This window comes from Sturnus vulgaris, chromosome 8 (genome assembly GCF_052056855.1).
Source record: "Sturnus vulgaris isolate bStuVul1 chromosome 8, bStuVul1.hap1, whole genome shotgun sequence".
Classification (NCBI taxonomy): Eukaryota; Metazoa; Chordata; class Aves; order Passeriformes; family Sturnidae; genus Sturnus; species Sturnus vulgaris.
In genome coordinates, this window is record NC_142250.1 from 5,832,997 (window position 1) to 5,855,902 (window position 22,906).

General features: G+C 45.1%; 1 pseudogene; it reads right to left on the bottom strand.

The window, feature by feature from the left end:
* Positions 1-8,151: 8,151 nt before the first annotated feature.
* Positions 8,152-9,460, bottom strand: LOC148222960 (endogenous retrovirus group K member 9 Gag polyprotein-like; annotated as a pseudogene).
* Between the last annotated feature and the right edge of the window lie 13,446 nt (positions 9,461-22,906).

Consider the following 22,906-nt stretch of genomic DNA (forward strand, 5'->3'; position numbering starts at 1 on the left):
CCAGCACAGTAAATGTCAGGCATTCCTCACTGTCTTGGTTAGCTAATTTTGATGAATTATTCCTTAATCATCAATTCCCCATCTCGCAATGACTTGATAGTACAGTGGCATTAGTGCATTATATTACCCTATATAAAAACAAGGGAACATGCTATGCAATCACACTCATATTTAGGGCTCTCCTTAAATATCAAAGCAGCATTACAACTGTGTGTATTTTCAGTATAGACAGACTGCAGTGGAATGTTCATACTGGTGAGAAGGGCAAGATTAAAAAAGCCATACCAGTCAAGTGGAAACAAGGATGGAAAAGGGGAAATAACAGCATGGAAGCAGCAGAGGGGAAAAAACCACCAAACCAGCCCAGAGTATACTAGGTATGATCCCAAAATAAGCAATGGCAGTGAAAGGTGGAAGGAAGACGAAGAGGGAGATGCAGAAGGTTAAAAGTGAGATGAGAGGCAGATCACTTGGACAGTGGAGACTCCATGTCAAGATCTAGTATCTTGTTTTGAAAGACAGGTGTTTGTTAAGAAAGGCAGGAGCCTTTCTTAAAATGGAAAATGTAAACCCCCTCCCTCCAAATTATTGTAATTTTGAAATTAAAGAACTCTCAGGAAAAATAATGGGAATAGGAATAACAATTCTTTACTAGGAAAAATTAAAATGAAAATACAGTAATACAAAAAACCAAAACACTGACAGAGTCAGAATACAACCTGACACCCTGTCAGTCAGAGTGTTGGCAGCTGTCCAATTAAATGGTGGCTGCAGTCCTCCTGGAGTGACAGATGTGGTTCTGTTAAGCAGTGGTCCTGTAGAAGGGTGCAGTTTTCCTCTGAACGCCAAGTGATGATGTAGAAGGGTCTGGTTTTCCTCTGGAATCCAGTGGAAAAAGGCTGTTCTGGTGCCCCAGATCTCAGATTTTATCTAGGTAGGAAATGTTTGGCTCCCTCCCCTGGGTGGAGCATCTCACAATGGGATGATGTAATTTTATCAATCATTCAGTAAGACTCAATGGCCCATTAACAGAAGACACCTCACTGGGTCAAAAGGTAAAGAACAGTGCCCCAACTAGTTTTAACAGCCTATTAACAGAAGGTAACCACCTCCAGATATAAGGATCACAGCCCCACCTAGTTTCAACAGATGGTGATAGAATACATACTTTTGGTTACATTGTGCTTTGCAAGCCAAGACCTCCAGAGAGGAAAGAAACTATGAGCTGTCTTTGGAGTATCTGTGAGAAAAAAATGAGAGCTCAGGGGAAATGGAAAGTTAGCACCAAGACATACCACTTATATCTGGGTGTATTCAGGTGAAAGAGATAAGGAAAGTTTATGGGATTTCATGGTCTGAACTTCTAAAACGGTCCTACAATATCAATGGATTCCCTTCTTGCCATGAACTTGATATGATTCCTGTCTCAGAAGACTTTGCTGCTTAGTCAGTGTTTTATAGTAAAATAAATCTGCATTTCTGCTGATTTACATGCCAAAGGAAACTTCAGCCTTAATCCCCAGAAAGGCAGTGGCACTAAAAATCTCGCCAGCTTATGCTGTGTGATTTGAAGGAGAAGCACTATGTGACAGACTTCAGCAAAGGTTGGGCAACAAGTTTCTCACAGCAGAAATTCCTCTTTAAACATGAAGAAATACAGAGCCATGACTGTAGTGTGGTATTTTCCACTGAGAAATTAAGTATGTGTAATAAAATATTTATTTAAGAAGCCTGTCTGGAAAATTGTGTGTATATGTAACACAGCAGAGAAAGCATTTAGAAGTAGTTCAGCCTTGCAGAGATATTGCCCCTCATATCATAAGCAAGGTCAGCAAGAGCCTGAGTTATCCACCACATAACACCCCTTCTGCCTTTATAAACCTGACAGCAGCGTGGTTTTATTCTCCTCCTGAAAGCAAAGGAGATGTGCAAGGACTTAATATGCAGTCAGTTTTATTAGTTCCTGGAAGGAAGGCTGGTAGTGCTGGAACTCCTTTTTGTAGAAATGTTTGACACGTCCAGTGACTGAATGGCTTTGTTAGTCATGCCATCCCTGCAGGGTATGAAAGAGCACATTCTTCACGTTTCCTTCCAGACAGTGGAATAGCATATGGTTTTGAGCTACTCAGGGTTATAACCTGTCTGTAACCCATTGAAGAACATTTTTGTCAATCACCTTTTGATGTGTTTCCTGCTTTTAACCTTTAATTATTAAATATTCATATTATAAAAGATTCTCCATGCCAGTCCTTTAGCAATTTTTTTTTTTTAAAAATGAGCTTAAAAAATGCAAAATCCCCTGAGAAAAAAATGAAGTTTATAATTTCAGCTTACCAGCACCACTTGTACAAGAAAAATGTACAAGTTTGAGTGCACATTATAAGGAAAGCTACTTATCATATTAACAGTGTGTGCACATGTGCCTGTGTATTTTATGTAGATATGTCCCAATAGGATTGTTCCATGTTATGAAAATACATTAGCAAATGGTTTGCCATTTCCTGATGTAAATAAATTTAGTTTTTTAATTTATTTTTTTAAAATTTAATTTGGAGGGCGGGTGGAGAAGAAAATAAGCCAAGAAATTATTGAGATTCTCTCATAATTTTTTTATTACATGTTTTGAGATCTTTATATGGAAGATGTCTAAAAGAAACAGCTCCACATTCTCTGTTAAAGTTAGTGGTTATTTCAGAGCAAATCCTTTGCCACAAACTTGACTATTTACTCCCAATTATAAAACAGTAAGAATAGTAGGAGACACAAAATACTCCATAATCTTCTTTAGGTGAGCAAAATTGAATTATCCTGAAACATGTTCACCCCCAATACTGCAAATGTCTTTAAGATGCTGTGTTGCATCTAGGTAAAACCTTACAAAGGGAAGGCTTTGTAAAATCATGGCTCAGACCTGCTACTTCAGCTAAGCAGAAAAGGACTGTGGGAAAGCGTCTCAGCTGAATTAGAGGTAGAAAAGCAAGTTATATAACCATTTTGTGTTCACATCATGGTGTATGGTGGTTGGTTGAATTATGTTTGTTATGATTTAAAACTATGTAGCTAATAACCAGCTAACTGCTTTAAAAGGCCAGGTTTTTGGAATAACACGGCTTTCCTTTGCACCTAGGGACCCTCCTCAATGATGTACTTATCTAAAGCCTTTTTTCTCAACACTTTATCTATATGACTCCTTCAGTATGATGAATGGAAGGCAGCCGTGGCCCCTTAATCTTGCATTTGCATTCCCAGCAGCTTTCCGTAGCTGTGATGGAACGGTGCTTGCCATTTCCTTTTTGTGCATGCATAGACATGAAACACTTCATGCAGTATAACATGTTTTGGCACTGCCTTATAGGGCTGAACAAGTAAGCCAATCTAAAGAGCTTCAGCCTTTACAGTCATTTTGGAGCCACCACGAGGTTGCCAGAAATGGAGGTAAATGAATAACAGAAATGCATTCCATGGTAGGATTAAATAAACTGTGGGACAACGAAGAATTGTTGGATTAAGATATTGGTTCTTGCAAGGCCAGCAGACAGTTTGAGGCTGAAAGTAAATGCTAAATTGCAATGCTGGCTTGGCAGAGGTGGGCAGGATAGCACTTCTGAGGGTGCTGCTGATGCAGGAGTCAGTGCTCAGCAGTGCAGCTGCAAGGGCACATCTCCCTCCATGCAGGGGCTCAGACTGTGTAGCAAGAGGTGCAGGAGGCATTGTCCAGCCAGCTCACAGAGTGGAAAAACATTACTTCTTCCCTTGCAGTCATCTCTTACATTATTTCTTCTCTAACATTTACCAGAATCCAAGACAAGCATTTAAAATTTTCCCATTCAGGCATTTAAAATTCAAGAGTGATCCCAGAATAGTGTATTATGTAGTACAAAGACAAGGAGTTACTGGATATTTTTTAGCATAGCAGAAGATAGTGTGAGCTTCCCTGTGGTACCTGTGTCCCCAGTAGGAGGGACACAGGGTGAGAATGCACCAACTGACTTTGATTATAAAGGAGCAGGTAATATTTACTAGCCATTAGGGATACACTTTGTTATTACTGAGCTATAAAGAGCAATTCAGAGGTTATTTCAGCCATTCCATGGAAGTGGGTGGTGCGACAGTGAGGGGAGACAAGCAGACAATCAATATGATTGATAAAGCAAGCTCCCTTTATTCTCTGTTACAATGGCTTTTTATACACTTAGCAAGCAACTAATACAGCTGTCACATTTTGATTGGTTGTACACAGATCTCTACATTAATGTATCATCTTGTCAGGGTTCTTCCTTGTTCTCATGAGAAAGTTTTATGAAGTTACATATAGCAGGATGACAAGATTACAGCGTCCTTGTCACATCAGCACACGTTGCAATACTTGCGAAATGGTGTACAGCCTGCCTTATTCTGATCAGCAAGAGGATTGTTCGAACAATGCCTCTAAAGACCCATGACCCTGATCAGAAAGCCATTCCTCAACAATTCCCCCTTTTTCTTTTTGTACAAGCAACGCTCGTTGAGTAGCTGCTGCTGTAGAATCACTTATCATCCTTTGCAAGCATTGAATCAAACAAGGCACACAAATAATCACAATCAATACAATTATCCCGATGGTGATCAGGTGCTGTACCAGGCTAGTAAGCCATGGTCCTAAACCTAGGGATTTCAACCATCCTTCCAGACCTAACCCATCCTGAATTTGAAGCTGTTTAGTAAGCCACTTAAGCTCTGCTAATTGCTTATGAATTGACCAAGAGTGATCAGATAGGTTCATGCAACACATCCCTTCAAATTCTTCACAACCATGTCCTTGCGCTAGCAGTAAGAAATCAATTGCTGCCCGATTGTAGCATGTCTAACAGAGTCCACATCTAAGAAAAGATCTGACAAAGCCTTTGATGTCGCATTAGTCTGCTTTGCAAGCCAACAGCCTAATCTGTTAGGGTTGCTAAAGCACCTGAGGAAGTAACTCCGGGTGCTAAAGCTGAAGCTGCTATTATTGCACCAGGAAACCAAAATTTAACATTGTCTCTACATTCACTGCTAAATTGGTGTATTACACAAAAAATGGTTTTTCCTCTTTACTTTTTACCCCTTCAACTCCACTATAAACATATGCTGCGGGAACATTCTGCTCAGCAAATATACAAAGGTAATTCATCACAAACAATGCTTTGGCTAGTCTTTCTTGCACATCTGTTATGTTTTGAAATTTTCCAAGGTATAACTTTAAAGTCTGATTTGCTTGTTCCACAATTGCCTGTCTGGTAGGGGAATGTGCAACCCCAGTGGGATGCTGTATACCCCATAGCTGACAAAATTTTCTCAGCCTTTCGCTGACATAGGCTGGACCATTGTCCATCTTCAGTTGTTTAGGAACTCCTATGACTGCAAAGCAGTAGGTCAAATGTCGAATCACGTGTAAGGCCCTTTCTCCAGTTTGTGCCATAGCCCAAATAAAGTGACTATATGTGTCTACTGTAATATGCACATATTTGAGTCAGCCAAATTCTGATACATGTGTAACATCCATTTGCCATACTTCATTCGGGCCTAAGCCTCGATGATTAACCCCAACACCGAGACCCGGACCATGATGGCTACAGGTAGGGCATGCTCAGACTATTCCTCTGGCCTCCTCCATCGTGATGTTAAAGTGCAAGCCACGGGCATTTTGATGAAATGTAGCATGAGCTTCACGGGCCTTGGTGAATTCACTAATTGACACTGACACAGAGACCAACTGGTCTGCATGCATATTGCCTTCTCCCAAGCCTTGGGTCCACTTGTGACTTCTAATATGTAAGACAGCATATGATTTCTTCCTTTGATTGATGCATGCTTGCAGTTTTCTCAACAGGTCAAAAAGCTGAGGGTTCTGTATATCCTTGATTCTGCCATCTTCAATTCTTGCAGCTATTCCAGCCACATACAGAGAGTCAGTTATTACATTTAACCTGTCTTTTGGCCATTTTTTAAAAGACCAAACAACTGCTCTCAGTTCCAAAGTTTGTAATGAGTCTTCAGTCTCTGCTTGTAAAATGATATGATGCCATTTAGAGCCATCATGCCATCTGGCAGCAGCACACAGTGATTTTCTTCCTGCATCAGTAAAAACTGTAACTGCTCCTTGGAGAGGCTGTGCACTATATTTTGGAATCTGTAACCAGTTCTGCTGGCTCATTCACTTAAGCACTGGAACTTTAAGTGAGCTGACATTGATGTCCTGTGCCTCACTCAGGAGACTAGTTTGTAACAGTTGAGAATTCTGCAGGTACCACTCCCGCTCTTCTCTTTTAAGCAGCAAGTAGATGGTTCCAGGCTCCTTGTCCCACACCTGCACTATTCGAGTCCTTCCTTTACAAATAAGTTCAGCCAAGTCCTCAGCTTTTTGCTGGATCGTCTTTCGTGGTTGTAAGTGCAGAAATAGCCATTCAAGAACTTTGACCTCCTCTTGCTCCCCTTTTTTCTTTTTGTGCTGTGTAAGTGTGCCAAGCAACTGTGATGGCCCAATTAGAATAGTAAGATCAATTGGAAGGTCGGGGTCAAGACGATCGACCACTCGCCGTGCAATTATAGTGCTCAACTGCTTAATCATGTTATTCTGCAAGGGCAAGAGCCATACTGGTACGGTGGGATCAGTTCCTTTTATCAGTTGTCCCAAAACTTCCAACTGTTCATTAGTTATCCCAACCACTGGTCATAGCCACTGTAAGTCCCCCATGAGTTTTTGTACATTATTTAAATTTTTTATGTCCATTTTGATAGTTACTTTTTGTTGTCTGATTGTGGCATCGTCAATCTTCCATCCCAAATATTTCCATGTAGGAAAATGCTGAACCTTTTCCAGGGCAATTGATAAGCCTTGTTGCAGCAACTGTTGTGTTAAAAATTTTTCTTGTTGTGGATTAAAGGGTTGTTTCTCAGCCACTAATATATCATCCATGTAGTGGTAGATCATGGCATCTGGCCATGCAATTCGAATGGGTTGTAATGCACGAGCCACAGCTAGCTGACATAGAGTGGGACTGTTCTTCATTCCTTGCAGTAGAACTACCCATTCAAAGCGCTGCGCAGGTGCTTCTCGATTAACAGATGGAACTGTAAAAGCAAAACGTTGTGTGTCCTCTGGATGTAAGGAAATCATGAAAAAACCAGTCTTTGAGATCCACAATCAGTAGATGCCAATGCTCTGGGATCATTGCTGGATTAGGCAGTCCACGCTGCAAGGCTCCCATGGTCTGCATCTGTGCATTCACTGCTCTTAAGTCATGTAGCAAACTATATGTCCCAGATTTTTTCTTTATCACAAAAATAGGAGTGTTCCATGGGCTTGTGGATAATTTTAAATGTCCCTGATTTAATTGCTCCTGAACTAACATCTGAACCTGTTGTAGACTTTGCTTTTTCAGCAGCCACTGGTCGATCCATACCGGCTCATCAGTCAGCTATTTCAGCTGAATCGGGAAAGTCCATCCAATGGCCGCGAGGGAAAAGGTCTTTCAGTTGTTACGACAAAGCCTAAAGAGGTCAGCACATCCTGTCCAGTCAGCGCATTAGCCTTTTCTGGCAGTGGCATTATGGTGACATAGGTAGAAGCAGTTTTGCCATCTACAGTAATTTGAACTATATCTCGGCTTTGCTGCACAATAGCAGCTCCACCTACTCCTTCTACTCCCCCCATCATTCTTTGTAGTGGACATTGTGGTGGCCAAATCGATTGGCAAATGACAGTCAAGTCCGAGCCGGGGTTTAAAAGGACAGGAAGGCATAGTTTGTTGGCCACACTTAATAATTGCATTTACAACAGGACGATTTTCCATTGAAAGTGTCAATAATGCAAGTCCACCTGTAGATCCAAATCCTTTCCCACATCGCTCTTCCTTATTAGCTGGAGTCATAGCCGCTGTTAACTGCTGCATAGGTACAAGCTGTGCGATTCTGCTGCCTTTAGGGATATACAAGGTGGCAAATGTGTTTGAACCATAATGTAGATTTCTCCATTATAATCCACATTAATAAGTCCAGGTAATACAAAAAGTCCCTTCATGCTTCTGGAGGACCAACCCAATATAAATGCTCCATGGGTTTGGCCTCCAATAATCAATAGTCCTTTTACTCCGGTGGGAACTTTCTGTGGTCTGTTGTCGATCAGAGTGACGTCTACTGTGGTTGCCAGATCCAGTCTGAGGCTCCCTGAGATGGCAGGTTGAAGCCTGGCTGCTGATTGCACTGGCAGACGCAAGGTGGTGCTGTTGTTACATGAGCCGCTGTTGGGGTCTGCAAGCCGCGACTTCTCGCTCTCAGTCCACCGTTTTTTGACTTTCGGCGACAAGCTTCCAAGCTGTGGTTATTCATTTGGCACTGTGGGCACCACACCTTTTGTACTTTGCATTGATGCCACAGGTGTCCTCTGCGTCCACAGCAATGACACTTGTCCTTGGACCGTGGCACTCTTTCCCTTTGAGGTGTGTCCATGCGAAGAGGAACAAGGGCTGCTGTGAAAGCTTGTTGCTGCATCTGCACTAAATCTTTCCCTAACTCCTTCACTGCCTCCACTAACAAAGCTTGATGACCTACGGGCACTCATTCTTTCTAACATTTCCTCAACTCAAGCATCAGCCGGCAGTGTTATAAGTATGCTTCTTGTGGATGGATTACAGTTTTCTAATGCACACTGTCTCAGTAATGCCCCTTTCATCCATTCCTGAACATCTGCACTATTTATTGCAGCAGATACCCGATCAACAAAAGAGGAAAAGGGCTCATCCTTTCCCTGTGTTCACTGACATGTAAGAAGGTGCTGATGGTGCCACTCTCTTTAATGCCTCCATTGCCAATCTCATTGACTCTCTTACTCTCTCTGGCCCCATAATTACTTGCATATCAGGTGATGCAAATTGACCAAAGCCCATCAATTGTTCCACCTAACCCCATATAAGGGATCCTGCTGTGGCCGTGGTATGTTTGCCGCTCGGTCACATAAATTATTCCAATGGGCTTGCCACAACATAACCTGTGACTGAGTCAGAATCATTTTCATGACAGTCTTAATATCCTCGGGAATAAGCAGTGCAGTACCCCATATGTAGCCTAGCATTTGTTTAGTTGGTTCCCCGTACACTCCTGCCTCATTCACAGTCTATCTCAACTGAGTTAGCAATTTCCAATCAATAGCATGGTATTCTCCAGCAAGTCCTCCCTCACCCGGTGTACATATAACTGGGAAGGCTAAAATATCCTCTCCTATATCCACTACAAATTTATAATCCTGATTCTCAATTGCTGTTCTTTGAATTGCTTTCCAGTTTACTCGGGGAATCTGAGAACCCCTATTTTCTTTTCTCAATTCCTTTTTTGTTTCTCTCACTTCTAGTACTAATCAAACAGTCATTAACATTTCCATGATCTCTGTCTGCCTCGTCGTCTATCTCAGCCTCCTCCTCTGAGGACAACGAATCATTATCCTCATCACTATTCAACAGTGGGGCAGAGGGCTGTGCATGTCAGATTGGTCTCTGACTCCGGTTGTCGGCTAACTCGCACCAGACCTCCCATTGGGAGAATAGGCACATCTTGAACTCCTAACTTTAGTCTGCCTGCATCCGACTATGCAGCAGCTGTTCCTGCATTTAAGTGAGAGGATGCCACTGCAGCAACTTGCTTCTCAGTTAAATGCCTCTGCAAACACTTTGTTACTGCCCGCCAAGGTTTCATAAACTTTTTAGCTGGTTTAGAGTCGTCTATAACCATATCCCACAATACCTGACCAAATTTATTCCACTCATCTACTACAAACAAACGTCCACTGGCCTTAAAAAATCCTGATTCCTTTCCAAAGGCAATCAGTTCTGCCAGTTCTTTTTCAAGGTCGATATCCTTTACTCCTCGCTTTTCTAAAAAGCATATAAATAAATCAAGGGCTACTTCATTATCCATTTTATCCATAGCCAGCAATTATTTCTTACATGTATAAAGATAGGCACATGTATAAAGATATGCAGCCTTTTCAATTTTAGCCCTTGTTTGGACGGCGAGTTCCTCCTAAAAGGTAGTTCAAGCACGGATAGGAGTCTTACGCCTGCGTCACCCGATCTTTTGCTCCCCAGTCGCTGCTTACCAGTGCTTTTCCGAGCTCCCGTTGCTTAACCAAACAAGGAGTGGGGGCCCCTGTTCTGGGCGCCAAAATGGCGCAACAGTGAGGGGAGACAAGCAGACAATCAATTGATTGATAAAGCAAGCTCCCTTTATTCTCTGTTACAATGGCTTTTTATATACTTAGCAAGCAACTAATACTGTCATATTTTGACTGGTTGTACACAGATCTCTACATTAATGTATCTTCTTGCCAGGGTTCTTCTTCATTCTCATGAGAAAGTTTTCTGAAGTTACATATAGCAGGATGACAAGATTACAGCGTCCTTGTCACATCAGCACACATTGCGACACTTGCGAAATGGTGTACAGCCTGTCTTATTCTGATCAGCAAGAGGATTGTTCAAACAATGCCTCTAAAGACCCATGACCCTGATCAGAAAGCCATTCCTCAACAAGTGGGGTTAGCTGTCTTAGTTTTGTTATGGACAGGAGCAATTCTGCCTGATAATTGCTATGAAGCTTCTGCCAGGTGGAGACTCATCTCTTGCTTTTGGCGGTAGCATCCCTGAGACTGTGCAGTGCTTCAGCCTGTCCTCATGCCAATGTACGGTAAGGCTTGTGCCATGAGGACTGCTGCGGATGAAGGCAGTCCTCTGAGCCCTCCTCCCCCCCACGAGGGTGAATTTGTAACTGTCCAATGTCCAGCTCATAGTTTTAATCTGCTGTAGCTGTTTTGCATCATGTGATGGGCGCAGAAACTGCTGCAAGTGCTCTTAAGAGGTTCTGTTCCTTTTGAGCTGTTTTCTCAGAGCTGTGCAGCTCTGCCACACACATGCAGCATTACTGTCTTGCACAGCCAGAGCCCACACACTGCAAAAGGGAGGCTGACAGAGCTGTGGCCATACATTTAAACTCATCTCTGAGAATGGCACAGAGAATATAGTAAGTAGCTGTGTAAAGAGTAGGGAACATGTCATACTGGGTGACAGACACACAGCTAATCAAAAAGTAATCAAAAATAGCAAGTTGTGCACTGAGCAAAAAACCTCATTTGATGAAGTCAAGCAGCATATAATATCGGTTGATCATCAAACCCCCCCAACAGACAAAGAGAAAAATCCTTACGTGTGAGCTGCTGAAGATGGCACCACTATAGATTTCTCTACAGCTACAATCATGACCATGGCCAGCACTTCCTAGAACCATGCTAGAACAAGTTCTCTGTTCATTTGTAAGAAAACAGAAATTGACTATCCAGTTTTTATTGGTCTATCACAGCTCATGCATATTTGTCAGGACAAATAAACAGTCTTTTCTGACATATCATCCAATGCTACTGTATATAGTAAAAGCCACCACTCAGTCCACATCAAAAATATTGCTAAAACCCCAAACAATCTCACTTATGCTAGAACAGGGTATAACAAATGGAAGAAAATTACCCTCACATGGCATGTGTAAAGAGAAGATATCTGTGTAGGTATTAAGGGAAAGGGAACATGGCACAAGGTAATGGGAATGTGTTGTATTGCATTTTTTGTTTCTTAAGTTGCACTGTTCATGGTTTTATATTGCACTGTTATACATTGCACTGAGAAAATGGTTTGCTCTGTATCCCCAGGAGCTTGTGAAGTTGGTTCAGCCCTCCCTTAGCCCCTCCCCATCGGCAGTGTCCCATTGGTTGCGGGTCTGTTCCTCCCCTCCCCTTTTCCCTGAGTTTAAAAGTGCCAGCCTCTCTGGTCCAGAGCTAGCCGGGCAACTGGAGAGGAAAAATGGATTTACCTCAGTTGGCATCCAACATGGGGTTTCCCATATGGTTAGAGGCCCCACAGTAAAGGCTGGATTCCACTCATGAATTATAAGCCTTTGGATCGTACAGCTACCCTGGCAGCAAGGAGCTGCTTTTTCTGCAGCGCTTACTGACAGGGACTAGACCGGCAGTCTGCCTTCAGCCCAGAGGCGGGTCGGTCTAGATGGGGACTTTCTTTGCAATAACTGCAGCACCAAGGATCCCAGGAAGGGATAAGCATAGCCCCAAGTTGCGGTGGGAGCAAGTTCCCACCGCGGAGGAAAAAGGCACTGCCCGAGTGGTTGAAGCGCCGCGGGAGGAACAAAAGCGCTATGTCACGTGGCCAGAGCAGCATGGGGGGCAAATGAGTGGTGCGAGTTAATGCGGTGCGGTCTTGGGAAGCAGCTCCCTCAGCAGCACTGAGCCAGCAAAGGGTGGCCCGGGGCAGCAGCATGTGGGTGACTGGGTGCAAGGCAGGTGCCGCGAATGCAGTGGTGCCTGCAGAGGGGCCGGCATGGATCGGCGCAGGTGGTGCGTGGAGCAGCAGGTGCCGGGAGCTGTTGGCAGCAGCACTAGCACTGCGAGCGGTGGTGGGTGGTTCTGCCGGTGCCAGTTTAAAAAGTGTGTGGTGTGTTGGCACAGCTTCTCCTCCTACCCCAGTGTCATGTGGGGAGGGGAAGGCGGCGGACCCATCCTTACCCCCGCTGGTATTGCAAAGAAAAGTAAACCATTTGCGTAGATTGCTTTTAACATCAAAATGGGCTGTAAACTTTCCACACAGCAAAGAAGCATATACTCCCTAGTTCGGGATATCTTAAAAAGTGGGAATGTTACCATCTCTAAGGAACAGTTAAAGCTATTTGTGTGCTGGTTATCTCTTCATTTTTCTCAAGATACTCTGCAAAATATAGATTCTATCTCTTCATGGAATGAAATTGGAAACTTCTTAACTTTCAAAGTGGAACAGGGAGACAAAACAATATCAAAAATTTTTCCTTTGTTCATTTTGATTCTAAAAGAATTTACAAAAAGGGAAATAAAGAGACAGCCACAGCAAACAACCCCAGTTTTCCCTAACCTTCCTCCCAAACCCTCAGCCCCTGAGCTAGACGAAACGTGCAGGGCACCCCGAGAAACGCAGGGAACCCAGCAGAGTTGCAGCTTCCCTGGAGCCCTACCTCTCGCCCAGCACCCTGACTCTGGCAGTTATGCACAGATGAACAGAGTGCCTTCCCTCCACCCCTCTGCCCCTGTTCCTACACCCCGGCTTCAGCATAAACATAAACCCCCGCTACCTGCATGGCGGGAGTCCAAAATGGCGGCGGCCACGTGGCCAATCCTCCATCCTACATTTCTTCTTCCCACAATCCCTTTTACCCACACGTCCACGCCCCCAACCCTTTCTGCTCCCATAACACCTTCCTCCCTTTGGACACTCCCTCTCCCTCCCCCATGTTCCCACCCTGCATGACGTCATCCTGCAATCCCACCTCCATGTGTTGCAATCCTGGTTCCCACAGTTGCCCCTCCCTCCCGGGTGGCTCCACTCCCTCTCATGTTTCAGTTTCCCATGCCCCACCTCCGGAATGCCACAGAAGCAGGAGTGGGGGATGTGGCACTTGGCCTCCCGGTTCCCACGGGGGGTAGCGGGGGGAGCGCCTCCTGATTCCCACGTGGGAGGGGCGTGGTCTCCCTCCTGATTGCCATGCAGATGGGGGCACGAGACCCCTCCCGGTTCCCCCATGGGGGCGGGGGGAGGCGATGCCCTGCCTCTTGGTCCCCATGGCGAGGGAGTAGGGGGCCTGCCTCCCATCTCCCATGCAGCAGGGGGTGGTGTGCCGCCCAGTCCCAGTGAGGGGTGGGGTGGACCCTTTCCCAATCCCAGTGCAGGGGGAGGTGGGCTTCCTCCCAGTTGCCATGGGGGTGGGGGTGGGGAATGCAGTGCCCCACTTCCCAGATCCCTCAGGGGGTGAGGGGTGGGGTGCCTCCCTTTTCCCACAGGGTGGGGACAGAGCTGCCTCCTTATTCCCACGGGGAGGTGGGTAGGCCCCTTCAGGGTCTGCACGATGGTGGAGGCAGAGGGGTGGACCCCAGGGGGAGGTATCCTGGAGATCAAAGCCAGGTAGAAAAAGCCATACCCTCAGCTGCCCCTGTCATATATTCTGGTAGGAGAAATGGAATTAGAACCTAACAGCCTTTCTCCTACCAAAACAAAAAGGAAATTTGTAAGACCCAAAGGGAGTTTGGCCAAGATAGTGGGATCTTTAAGGGAATGTTGAAAGCTACCCTAACATCCCATGAATTAGTCCGGCCAACCTCCAAGATCTCTTCCAGTGTCTCCTAACCCCCTCAGAGTTTGACCTGTGGGAAAACACTTGGAAGCTATCTCTGAAGGGACTCCGGGGGGAACTTAAGAAAAGCACCCAAGGTGCAACAGATGCTGATGGGAATAGCATCACCTATGAACATCTGTGCGGTAAAGGGGAGTGGGCTAACCCCAAGGACCAAGCTCAGGTGATACCCAAATTCATTCTGGATAAAATCTGTGTGGTCGCAGAAAAGGTTTTTAACCAATTACCAATGGTTGAAACTATAGGCAGTTATATTAATATTAAACAGTTTGCCTCTGAACCCTTTCTGCAGTTTTTGGACAGGCTTTGTGCACAGGTGGAAAGACAAGTTAATAATCCTATGGCACAGGCAGAACTAATTAAAGAGATGGCTCAGAGAAATGCCAACGAAGCCTGCCATAGGGTAATCCTAAGTCTGCCTATTGATCCTCCACCCACACTACCACAGATGATTGAAGCTTGTGCTAAGAAAGCAGAACTCTTCTGTGCACCTGGGAGTGCTGGGACTGGCAAACCCAAAGACCCAAAGACTGCAGCAGCTGTAACATCAGGAGTAAAGAGGCAACCGATACCAGAGCAGCTCCATCATGTCATCTGCTTCTAGTGCAAGAAGCCAGGACACTTTGCCAGAGACTGCCCTGAAAGCCAGCAAGACGAGAAGAAAAATCAAAGAGAAGGAAACAGCAACAAATAAAAAAACTAAGACCTGAGTGTGGACCCGCCCAGCGCCAGGATATAAATACAGTGGGCTCCACAGGGAAAGCCTCTCTCTTAACAAAAAAGGGGGAGGAAGGGAAGCAGGATACAGGACAGCTGGACAATAAAAATGACAAACGTTTACTTAACAAAGGTTGGCAGCCTCACGGGTGTTTCAAGCTTGTGACTTCCAAAGCTTTTCTTTTCAGATCTACTGGTTGGATGGTCATTGCAGTGGACCTGCTGCACGATTCACAGGATGTGAAGATAAACCACACAGGACTGGACAGCAGTGAGTATTTTGTTACGGGGATTACAGCACACACACCCCTAGAAATTGAGGTGGCTCCCATGACCATCAAGGGAGGCATAACTCCCCTCATTCTCCTGGCACGCGGTCCTCAGCCACGCTTCTATTTGGCCAAGGGACAAATCCTTGCCCAGGCCATTCCTGTTCCAGCGGAGGTCCCAGTAGATGAAAAAGCACCTGAAGTCTATTGGGCAGAAGTGGTTGGCGAGGACAAACCCTTGATGGCATGCAACCTAACCCGTGGGTCAGACCATCTCCATGTGGAAGGGTTGTTTGACATGGGGGCAGATGTGACAATCATACCTGAAAGGATGTGGCCGTCACATTGGGAATTGCAACCCATGGCTGGTAGAGTCCAAGGTGTAGGAGAGGTCAAATTGGCAAAAATCTCAAAAAGCATCATGTAGATTGAAGGGCTGGACAGAAAATTGGCCAGTGTCCGTCCATTTGTCACTGACTACAAGTGCCACCTGTGGGGGAGAGACACCATGTCCCGGGGGGGTCAACTTAGTTATCCCTAAGATTCCCCAGGATTTTTAGAAGCAGCCCCTGTGGAGCACCCTACCCACAAGTTAATATGGCTGGATGACACTCCAAGATGGGTAGGTCAGTGACCATTAAGTAAGGAAAACCTTAAGTTGCTCAAGGAGCTCATGGAGGAGCAATTAGCCAAAGGCTACATAGAAGAGACAACCAGCCCTGGAATTTCCCGGTCTTCATTATTAAGAAGCCAGGGAAGGATAAGTGGCAGCTCCTCCATGGCCTCTGGGAAATAAACAAAGTAATTGAGGACAAGAGATCCCTCCAACCTGGGATGCCTTCCCCAACAATGCTCCCCCAAAACTGGCAATTGGCTGTCCTGGGCATCAAGGACTGTTTTTTCCAAATTCCCCTACACCCAGAAGATGCTTCATGGTTTGCCTTCTCGGTTCCTACCATCAATCGAGAAGCTCCAATGATGCACCAATGGAAAGTATTGCCTCAAGGCATGAAGTGTAGTCCTTCCATCTGCCAGTGGTCCATGGCCTCATTGCTGTGCCCCCAAAAAAGGGAGGCCATCATCCTCTACTACATGGATGATGTGCTTGTGTGTGCCCCGACAACTCTATACTCCAACACGCACTTGACTTAGTGGTCAAAGTTTTAACCTCTGCTGGATTCCAACTGCAGGAAGGCAAAGTACAAAGGATGCCACCTTGGAAGTACCTGGGCTTGGAGATCACTGCGTGGACTGTTGTTCCACAGAAATTGAAAATCGTTAGTGATCCCAAAACCCTAGCAGATCTCCATTCCCTGTGTGGGTATTTAATCTGGGGCAGGCCCTGGTTGGGCCTCGCCAATGAGGATCTAAGCCCCCTCCTGAATTTATTGAAGGGGGAGAGAGAGCTGGTCTCTATGAAGGAACTGACCCCCGAGGCAAAAGCCACAATCCAAAAGGTGCAGAAGGCTTTGACCCGAGAGGCAGGCTCACCGTTATCAGCCAGAGCTGCCTTTCAAATTCACTGTCCTGGGAAGGCTGCCATACTTGCATGGTTTAATATTCCAATGGGTCCAAGGGCAGAAAGATCCACTCTTAATCATAGAGTGGGTTTTCCCGCTCTCATCAATGATCCAATACCATCACCAAGTCACAAGAGCTGATGGCTCAGCTGATCAGGAAAGCCTGGGTAAGACTGTGTGAGCTGGCTGGTTGTGACTTTGTGTGTATTCACCTCCCAGTCTAACTTTCTAAGGAAGGAAAGAACTCTCCTGAGAAGTTGACTAAGGACATGTTTGAGCACCTGCTCCAGAGCAATGCCAACCTCCAGTTATCTCTGGACAGCTATAGTGGACAAATATCAGTCCACGCCCCGTCACACAAGCTGTTTAATGAGGAATTCCACCTTATTCTTCATGAAAAAAGGAGCCATAGGCTGCTCAAAGCTCTCACAGTGTTCATGGATGCATCCGGGCTTCCCACAAGTCAGTGATGACTTGGAGAAATCCCCAGACTCAGCATTGGGAAGCTGATGTTGAGTTTGTGGAGGGGTGCCCCAGGTCGCCAAACTGGCCACAGTTGTGAGAGCCTTTGAGAAGTTCTCGGAGCTAATTAATTTGGTAACCGACTCAGCCTACGTGGCGAGGGTAGTGTCCAGGGCAGAGCAGGCAATTATCAAAGGCATTGAGAACGAGCATCTCTTCAGGTTGCTCTCAAAACTAATTTATTTAGTTTCGCATAGAGAGCATCCATTCTATGTGATGCATGTGAGGTCACATACCAATTTGCCAGGTGAAATTGCAAAAGAGAATCATTAAGTGGAGTCCCTTGCTGCCCCAGCTGAAAAGGCACGCCTCCTAGACATCTTTCAACAGGCAAAGCTGAGTCTCCAGCAATACCATCAGAATGTGCCACGTCTGATCCGTCAGTTCCAGCTAACACAGAGTCAGGCCTGAGCCATTGTGGCTACCTATCCCAGTTGCCAGCTCCAGGCCATGCCATCACTGGGTTTTGGGATTAACCCCCGAGGCCTTGGGAGCTGTGAAGTGTGGCAGACAGACATAACACACATTCCCAGTTTTGGTCGCCTCAAATATGTACATAGAAGCATTGACACATACTCAGGTTCGGTCTATGCTTCTGCCCAGGCAGGAGAAAGGGCTGTGCATGCCAGACAACACCTAGTGCAAGCCTTTAAAGTACTGGGGATCCCTAGGGAAATCAAGACTGATAATAGCCCAGTGTATACATCCAAGGAATTCCTAGAGTTTGTCCAGCAGCGGGGAGTGGAACATAAAACTGGCATCCCCCACTCCCCCACAGGCCAACGTGTGATTGAGCGTGCCCATCAGATGCTCAAGCAAGTCCTGGCTAGACAGAGCATTTCAACAGTGTGGATGCTGCCACAACAAAAGCTCCGCAAAGCCATGTTTGCCATTAACTTTCTAAATAGTTAATTTGAAAATATGAGTCCTCCGGTGGTACGTCACTTTAAAAGCAATGATCAGTTTAAGTCGTCCCAGCGTCCACCTGCCTTAATTAGGGACCCAGAAACTTGGGAAACCAAGGGCCCTTATGAACTTCTTACCTGGGAGCGTGGCTACGCATGCGTATCCACCCCCTAGGGCCACGTTGGATACCCCAAAAGTGGGTAAAACCTTTCATCCCCAAAAATCCAGCTCCAGCAGAAGGGGATGAGGAGCAAGTAGCAGTTGCTTCAAAAAGAAGACACCACTGAAAGGAGGAGAGAAAACATTCCTGAGATCTGGTTCCATTCTGGCAGACACCCTGCCTTTTAATATGCTTTAAAATGTTTGGTTTTGCTTTTTAGAAAAAATCTACCTCCCATCCAACCTCATGATGAGCCCTATCCATGTCGTCATCCTGTTCACGCTGAGCAGTCTGACAGCTGCGTGGATGGTCCCTCAGCCACGACAAAACATCTGGGTGACCCTGGCATAGACACTCCAACAAGAAAATATATGCCTGTCCACTGCAGCAGCAAAAGACCCTATGTCCACCTGCCTGGTATGGATCCCATTGAAGGCTGGAGAATATCCAGTCAGCTTTGACACACTTATGCCTAACCCAGGTCCAAAGTCACACAGCATCCAACAATGCCAAAATTGTAGGTGGTGAGCTGTAATGATTAAGAGCCCATAGAGGAGTGGTTGCCAAATTTGCCCAAGGCAGCTCAGGAACCCCAAGAATTAGAGGCAGTGGGTTCCTCCCCAGCATCATACTGCATTCACTTTACCTTCAGCCCATTATCTAGCATCAAAGCCTTTCACAACATACTGCAATATCAAGAGGAATTCTTTGTCAAAAGCTGGTGTAATATTCTGAGTCATGTTGCAGCAGACAGCCCATACCATTCAAGTCCCAAAAGCCTCCCTAAGGGTCTGTTCTTAATTTGCAGAGATCGGGCATGGGCAGGAATCCCTTCCCGGCTTTTAGGAGGGCCATGTACTATTGGGCGGTTGTCCGTGTTGGCACCCAACCAAACCTTGATCGGTGAATGGAAGTGCAAAAACAATTCAGCCAACAAAATTCAAAAGAGAAGTGCTGACCAATTGGACCCAAATTGTGATTCATAATTTTTCATTGGGCCAAGTGAAAAATAATTGCTGCTTTCCTGTTCCTTCCATGGGTTGCAGCAGCCAAAGCTCTAGGTGAATGGGGCCACCTAGAGTGCTGGGTGGTCAAACAGGCAAATTTAACATCCACCACCATCAGCTCCCTCCTAAAAGATGAGGAAATTACCAGGCAGGCCACACTCCAAAATTGTGCAGCCATAGGCTTCCTCCTGCTGCTGCATGGACACGAGTGCCAGGAATTTAAAGGACTTTGCTGCCTGAACCTGACCGCAAAGGCTCCCAACATCCATGCAGCCCTCCGAGACATGAAAAGATTGATTGGACAAGTGAAGCAAGAATCTGAGCATTGGTTCAATGAACTGTTCAAAGGCGGGGGACTCACGGGGTGGTGGACTTCAATAGTTACAACAAATTTTTGTTGTTCTTTTCCTTATAGTGTTAGCGTTCAGAATTCTATGTTGCTTAATTTTCAAAGCAGTGGATGGCTTAATTTCTGCTACCTCAGAAGTCAACCACATGGAGTTAACAAACCATAAACAGTCTAAATTGCCCACAAATCGTAAGTGGTGGGCAGATCCATATTCTGAATCAGAATAAGTCCAATGCCTTTCTTTTAACTTTATTTAACAAAAAAAGGGGAAGATGTTGTATTGCACTGTTCGTTTCCTAAGTTGCATTGTTCATGGTTTTATATTGCGCTGTTACATTTATATATTGCACTGAGAAAATGGTTTGCTCTGTATCCCCTGGAGCTTGTGAAGCTGGTTCAGCCCTCCCTTAGCCCCTCCCCTTCGGCAGTGTCCTATTGGTCTCGGGTCTGTTCCTCCCCTGTGCCCTCCATGTTCCCTCTCTCTCTCTTTCTCCTTTTTCCACGTGGACCAAATAAACTGTGGATCACCTTGCCACGGGAGAAAAGAGCCTTCTTTGGGTTTTTTTGCCTTTGTCTATGAGGATTTCCCACTTCTCTCTGGTCCAGAGCTAGCCGGGCGACCGGAGAGGAAAAAGGGATTTACCTCAGGGATGTAGGTCTAGAAAAAGCAACCAGCTGCCTGACCGCAGCACACAGCAGTACTCTGCTCAGTGTATCTGGAGGGCACAAAAAACGAGCAAGGGAGGAGTGGAGAAAGAGAACACCAGTCTGCAGTACTGACTGCTTCTGGAGCATGATAGTAACTGGGTCATAAAGACGCTGCAAATATGCTTCAGCAACCACTGAGAGGAGCAGCAAAGACATATCTGCAAGATCCAGGTGACCTCCAGACAGCAGACGAGGATGGGAGTGAGGAAGAAAGAGCCACCCACGTGAGAAATGCTGCATTTCACACTCCAGGCAAGAGACTGAAAATTATTTTGGGTGGGAAGGAGAGGCTGAGGATCAACCCGACACCAAAAGCAGAGAGGAAATTATGAAAATAGTGACAGTCAGTGGCTCAAGCAGAGCTAGAAGTATTCCTGGTCCTGGACTTTTCCTGTGATTTCCAGAATCAGATTCCCACATGCTTTTCTATTAGCGTACTTTGCTTTAAGAGCTTGGTGAATACCAGTTTATAGCCGAAGAGCACAATTACAGGTCATGAAATAGGGCTTATATACCCTTCTCAGGATTCTCTCCAGTGCATTTCCTCTTTAAATTATACACCCGCTTTAGAGGACTCCCTTTTAAAGAGCAAGCCCATCTTAGAGTTTTTTAAAACATTTTTCCAACATGCCTTGGTAATTTAGGACAGCAGCAATGTAGTTTTGCTTAATTTTTCCTCTTACCTTGACTTTCATTTTGTATTTTCTCCTGTTGGTGAAAACAATTTGTCTTGGTTTAGAGACAAGTTTAGGAGAAAATGCTCTGGAATGAGTGTTTCCTCTAAAGAAAAAGAGCTTCAGCAATCCCTTTTCTGCCAATGAGAAAATTAATATCAGTGGGTGAAAGTGAAAGAAAACAAACAACTGTTTATTGACAAAGTGCTATACGGAGGGCAAAAACTAATAAATGCTAGATAATGAACCGCCAGAACCTTACCTACACCCCCTAACCCCCCACACACACACCCACAGCAGAACAAAAAAACCCCAAAATGCCAAGGGAAGAAACAAACTGGCTGGCAACGTGGCAGGGGCGGGGAGGAGGAGGGGCAAAGGTGGGAGAGAAAAAGAGCTCCGGCTTTTTGTCAGGAAAGGGTAAAGTTCACGCAGCAGCTTGGGCAAAACAGATGGGAACCTGCTGAACTTATGGCATTAGTCTCCTCCTCACAGCAGATGAATCTGGTGGATTTTGGTGCTCCTCTTGTTGGTTCAGCTTTTCCCAAGATCTGGGGCCAGGCAGAGTGGTTCCCGCGCCTCTCCATAGGTCCCGGCTGACCATCTCCTAGCGGTTGTCTGATCTGACCAAAACCAAGCCGAACAGTTCAAGAAAAGACAAAAACCACTGAAGGATTGTTGTTGCAGTCTCTCTAAACCAGGGAAGGAGGAAAAAGAAATTTCTTGCTTAAGCTAACAAAAAAAACCCAAGCTAGTTAAGCAACAAAGTACTCGCTGATCTGCACCGCACTGAGCACGCCCGAGAGCCCCCAAGGCTCCCATCCCTACTCCAGACCTGTGTCAAAGCTACAGCAGTCATTTCTGGACATAAAACATATAATTGGGGAATAGAGTATCATCATAAAATCACCTCAATATACAATTAAGACTGAAGATTGCCCTCATCCTATTTTAAACTGACTTTTTATCTGGATTGTTCCACTGTTTCTTGTCATCCAGAGGAGGACTGACTTTGTATCCCAGTGCTGCATGAGGCTTTTTAGCAGCGCCTATGTACTCAGCACATTCACTGTGTTCATTCTACTAGAAGGTAGTGTTATAAATGAGAAACAAAAGTCTTGATATTCATCAAAATTTGGATTGTTTTATTTGATATAGACGGATCAAGCAGCGCTGGGGAACATGACGGGTCACCACCCACTCCACGCTCCATCAAACCTTGGTTTGCAGCCTTTTCTTATACTATGGATTCTTGTTGTAATTAATAATTTTTTGGTTTTTTTTCTGTCATAATTTTGCCAGGTAAGCAGTGGTGGTCGAATAAACATCCATATTCAAATTCACAAAGTCTCTGGGCCATAGTCAGTCACAGATAACCATCTGGTCTTTGTAGATAACCACCAGCGAAACATGGAAGTCTGGTCCTTGAGATAGGCAGCATTGATCAAACAAAGGCAGGATGGACTATCGGGAAGTCTGATTTTGCAAGCTGGTAGCCGATACAACTTATTTGGAATACATAATATTCACAACAAGGTGATTTAAAACAGAATTATTTAATCATATATTTTCCTTTATCTGGTGTCTATGCATCAATTCAGACCTTAAGTATTCTGGTTTATCCAAACCCCAATACTTTTGTGATTAACATGAATCTTTTATCAATTATCACAGTAAGAATTGTCTTCTCACCAGTAGGTTCTGAGGGAGAAGGTGGACAGAAAATGCCCATACATAGGTACGTTATCCAAGAAATTACATACCCAAGACAATACTAAGAAGGTCATAAGAAGTACATTATACTTGTCCTTTCGGCTGGTATCATCCTGAACCTGACTTCTGACTGGC